The sequence below is a fragment of the Macrotis lagotis genome, chromosome 4 (genome assembly GCF_037893015.1).
Source record: "Macrotis lagotis isolate mMagLag1 chromosome 4, bilby.v1.9.chrom.fasta, whole genome shotgun sequence".
Taxonomy (NCBI): domain Eukaryota; kingdom Metazoa; phylum Chordata; class Mammalia; order Peramelemorphia; family Peramelidae; genus Macrotis; species Macrotis lagotis.
The window spans coordinates 94,625,972-94,631,720 of NC_133661.1; positions in this window are offsets into that span (position 1 = coordinate 94,625,972).

Below are 5,749 nucleotides of genomic sequence, written 5' to 3' on the forward strand. Positions count from 1 at the left end.
AGTCATTTACCTCCTTCAGCATCAGTTTCCTCATCTGTAAAATGAGGACAATAATAATAATAATAATACTTACTTGAAAGAGCTGTTGGGCAGACCAAATGAGATAACATATATAGAGTTTATTGCAAACCTTAATTTAAGGATGAAGAAACTAAATTTAAAAATTAAAGATGGAGAGATCAGTAAATCAAAGAAAATAGTGATGAGTACAATGTGCTGGATGAATGCTATCTACTATTCCTCAATTGGAAGGCCAGGTCATTTCAGGTGTCACTCTCAATCTCATTTAAGAAGAAAGGAAGGAAATGGGCATCTATTAGACTTCCACTCTGAAGTGTTTTTACAAATATTATCTTATTTTGTCCTCACAACAATTTCTGGAATGTAGATGCATTTATTATCACCATTTTATATTAAAGGAAACTAAGGCAAATACAAATAAGGCGACCTGTCCAGCTAGTAAGTGTTTGACATTTGTTTTGAATTCATATCTTTTTGGGTTTCAGGCCCAGTCCAAGACTTTATTCACTACAGCATGGTAATTCTATCTTTTTAAATCACTTCCTAGACCATTTTACTTTTAAGAATCCCATCCTACTCAGCTCTAATCCTATCTTTCCTTTTTAACCATCCAATAATCAATAACAATCTTGGACATGTGGTAACATTTTCATGTATAGATAGTAAGCAATTTGTTCTTAATGAGTCCCTTGAAATTAGTCTTTGATGTTTACCTTATATTTCTTTTGGTTTTTGTATGTCAAATATTCTAAGTTCAAGTCTTTTTGCAACAAAATCCTGAAAATCTGGCAATTCATCGAATGTCTATTTTTTTTTCATTCAGAATTATGCCTAACTTTGCTGGGTTTGATATTTCTGCCCAAATTCTTTTGCTCTTCAATATGTTGTGTTCCAAGACTTGTGGTCTTTTAAAGTAGCCACTACTAAATCTTGTATAATTCTAATTGTAGCTCTGCATATTTGAATTGTTTTTCTTATTATCTTAATGTTTTCTCCTTAACCCAAGGGTTTTGGAATTTAGCTATGAAATTCCTGTCAGTTGTCTTCCTAGGATACCTTTTAGATGATGATTGGTGATTTCTTTATATTTCTACTTTCCTCTCTTGTTCTAACACTTCTAGACAATTTTGTTTAATTATTTCTATTGTTATTGAATTAAGATTCTTTTTTTGATTGTAGGTTTCAGGCAATCAGATTATTCTTATGTCTTTTCTTCTCATGCTATTTTCCAAATCTGTTGTTTTTTCTGTATTTCACCTATTCTTCAATTGTTTCATTCTTTATATTTTGTTTTGTCATTTCTTCATTTCTAATATTTGCTTTTTTAAGTTTTATTTATTTAAGGCAATGGGACTAAGTGACTTGCCCAAGGTCACATAGCTAGCTAGGCAATTATTAAGTGTCTGAGACCAGATTTGAACTCAGGAATTCCTGACTCCAGGGCTGGTGCTCTATTCATTGTGCCACCTAGCTACCCTTATTTCTTTTTTTTTTAGTGTTTTTTTTTGCAAGGCAAACAGGGTTAAGTGGTTTACCCAAGGCCACACAGCTAGGTAATTATTAAATGTCTGAGACTGGATTTGAACCCAGGTCTGACTCCAGGGCCGGTGCTTTATCCACTACACCACCTAGCTGGCCCCTTATTTCTTCATTTTTTATAGCTTCACTGGATTTCCCTTGCTCAATTCTGATTTTCAAAGAGTCATTTTTTCCTTAAAATTCTGTATCTCCTTTTCCAGTTGATTTACTTTCTTTTAATAATTTTCTTGTTTTTCTTGGATAGTTCTTATTTTCATTTTAAGATTTTCCTCAGTCTCTCTTATTTGATTTTTTTATTTATACATGTCAAAGGGGTTAAGTGATTTGCCCAAGATCACACAGTTAGGAATTAGTAAGTGTTTGAGCTGAATTTGAACTCAGGTCCTGACTCCAGGGCCAGTGCTCTGTCTGCTTTGTCACCTAGCTGCCCCTTTTATTTTAATTTTAAAGTCTTTTTTGAGTTCCTCTAAGAATTCTTTTAGAGCAGGTAGCTGTTTGACATCACTCTTTTGATTAGGAGAGGCTTTTTTTTTTGTTTCACCATCTTCCTCTGTAGAGAGCCCCATTTTCTATTCTTGTAGTAACTATTTATGGTAGCATTCTTTCTCCTCACCTGTTCCTTAAAAAATAATGAGAATCTCATTGTTATAATCATCTCTAGTCCTGTGGGTCGGGAGATGGTACCTCTGCCTCGGGAACTTTGTCCTGAACCCTTCCCCCTCCTAGCCACAGCTGGAGTCCTTCAGCAAACTGTGCAGGAAATGAGCTTTCTCCTTGAGAAGCCTTCAGTTCTGCCCTCTGGTCTAGGATCAAGACCAAGAACTCAGTTCTCAGTAAATGTTGACAACTAGTAGGGTCCCTACTCCACTGCTTCCACATTCATTAGGCATATGCTGGTTCCTTCTTGCCCAGGACCATCTCTCCTGGACAGCTGAGCCTGGTGCCCCTTTTGTCAACAAAAGTTCCCTCTCTTCTCCACCCCTTCCCCCATGATGTCTGACTTACCACACTGACCAGGTGAAGATTCCTGTGGCTGAGGCAGAAGCTACCTCCCAACTGAGTGGAACCTCAGTCCCAAGATCTTTCTTTGGATCTTCTCCAGTTGTCCACGAAGAAACCCTGGATCTTCTCTGGTTGTCCCAGAAGAACCCTGTTTCGTGATACATTTTGTTCATTTTTATCACTCGACTTTCACCCTGAGGTTTTGCTTTTTTTTTGACTTATTAGTGGAAGAAATCTGGAGAGCTTGAAAATTTCTGACCTAGTCCACCATCTTCCCCAGTATGTATATTCTGCAAGGTTTTCTGTCCAGGTGCAGCAAAATTTGATTCTTCCTTATAAATAAAAATTTTTACATAAAATTTTGCTATGTAATTTCTTTCTGTGTTGGATGTGTGCCCATGATGCAAGTCACTCAATTTAGTGTCCTAGACAACCCTCTAAATTTATAAATTACAGGTGAGTTGCTAATCTGCATAGAAGGTAGGTGCTTCTACATTGGAAGTTTCTAATAGTGATGAAGTTACAGTCTAGTCTGAGAGGAGGAGATAGGGAAGGAGGAGGAGGAGGAGGAGGTGGGGAGAAGAGGAGGAGAGGAGGAGGAGGGGAAAGAGGAGGAAGAGGGGGAGGAGGAGAGGAAGGGAAAAGGGGAAAAAGGGAGGAAACAATCAGTAATTATGTGTTTTAAATATTGAAAGTTTTAATTCACTGAGGGCTCTGTAAACCACTTCTAATTCTAGATGCAAAATTGGGGTTCTATGGAATTATCACAATGTAACTAATAAATATCCAACCTCACTATGAAAAGACTCTTTTCTCAAGCAAATGATAATGATGGAAAAATTGAATGTTTCCTTGATAATCATATAAACTGACTCCTTTGTTAACATCTGAGTTGTGATACTCATAAAGAAAAAGCATATTAGGCAGGAGTTTTCTAAGGGAGTATCTATGTTCTGCAGACCTTGTCAAAAATGTGCCAGGGCCTCTTCATATGTTATCATCTTCTGGCAATTTCTGGAAAGGAGTACAAGAATTATATAAATCTTTCTTTGTCTCTTCTCTTCTCTTCTCTTCTCTTCTCTTCTCTTCTCTTCTCTCTCATCTTTTTTTCTTCCTCTCTTTTAATGAATATTTAATTATTAGTCTATTATTAGTCTATCATCCAAAGGACAATAAGGAGAGATCTGAAACACTTTGCAAAGAAGTTCAGTTAAAGAAAGAAATTAAAGAAGTGTGTAAGAAAAAAGGAGGATGAGGGGCGGCTAGGTGGCGTAGTGGATAAAGCACCGGCCCTGGAGTCAGGAGTACCTGGATTCAAATCTGATCTCAGACACTTGATAATTACCTAGCTGTGTGGCCTTGGGCAAGCCACTTAACCCCATTTGCCTTGCAAAAATCCTAAAAAAAAAGAAAAAAGGAGGGTGTACTAAAGTGAAATATATTGCTAGAAAGCCTATATATTCCACTGATATCCTATTTGTGTTTAAGAGAAAGTAAAGAAGGGCTTAACACACGAGGTAGACCCTCCTTTATGATTTTATAAGAAGACAGGAAGAGAATGGCATAAAATGGGCAGATATTAATGAGGTGCAAAATATTGAAAGAAATATTCATATTGATAATACTACAATTCTATTTGAATAATTAAATAATTAGGTTATAAGTCAGTATTTACATAGTCAAAATGAAGTGGTATAGCCTTCATATTTGCATAGTGCTTTACAATTTACAAAGTTTTTTTCCTGGCAAATATTTTATCTGATTTCTAAAACTTTGTAAGATAGGCAGGAAACTATTATCTTTTTTTAACAGATAAGGAAACTGAGGCTTAGAGTGATAAAGTGGTTCATCTAGTTTGTCTAGTCCTAAGGAGAAGAGTCATTGTTCAAGAGGAAATTCAAGAATGGTCAACCAGGTAAACAAATCAGAAGTTCAAATTAGAGAGGAGTCAAAAGTGAGAAACTATAAGTCCAAAACCCATAGTTTATACTTCTTAGAGTCCCCTTTAATCCCAGGAGAAGCCAAATTCCCACAGTAATGCCCTTTCTACACTCTCCTGCACATATCATACCAAGGTACATCACTTTAACTTAGAACAGTATTTCCCATTTGGGGGTTTTAGCAATGGTCTATGAGGTTTCTGTTAAAAATTCTTTTCTTTAAGGTTTTTACAAGGCAATGGGGTTAAATGGCTTGCCCAAGGCCACACAGAGATAGGTAATCATTAAGTGTCTGAGGTCAGATTTGAACTCAGGTACTCCTGACTCCAGGGCCAGTGCTCTATCCACTGCGCCACCTAGCCGCCCCCTAAAAATTCTTTAATGACACCTTTAGCAATTGCCCAATTATATACTAAAACAAATTTTCTCTCTGTCAATAAGCATATGCATGTTTGAAGCTTTGTAAGTTTGTTTCTACAACAATTTAAAACCATCATGAAATATACACGACAATTTTGGTGTTTGTGCAGTGATTTCATCAAACTCTGTTTCTGACTTAGAACACAATGTGTTCTTGCAATTTCTCAATCTGTCATCAGCATTGCCACAAGGTTCAAATTGTAGTACAAATCAATTCCCAATGGATGGTCAGATGCACGAACATCCCCCTCATTGTCATTCGGCACACCAGAGTAACTCTCTGATTCTCCTGTTCCTCTCTAATCATACTTTATCAGCCTTCTAATCACATGATCAAGATATTAGGAACGTTTGGATTCTTGCAGAGCAAATCTCAGGCTCCTGAAAATCATGATCATTGGACATTGGTGTTCCAAGCCAATCTGAAGCCAATATTTGATTATTATAAACTTTCTGCAGAAATAAACCTTATATTGCCCCTCACTGCAGTAATAAGGTTGTTTTCCAATCTAAACTTATCCTCCATTCAGTTTACTAATTTTCTCTCTGGTGGATTTTCAATCCCAGAGTTTGGAAGACAGTATAACCAGTGGAGAAATGTAGAAGAAAAGAAAATTAGGTTTAAAGAGATACTTTCCTGATAAAGGTTTTTTTTTTTTATACAGGAACATTATTTAAAAACAAGGCAATATTTGAAGTGGACTTTAAGAAATCTTTTATTTAACAGACTTGCCATTATTAAATAATAGAAAAGTATATTTTTAAATTGTAACTAGCTATTCATTTTTAAATTTTAAACAAATTAAAATAATAAAAAAATACATTGC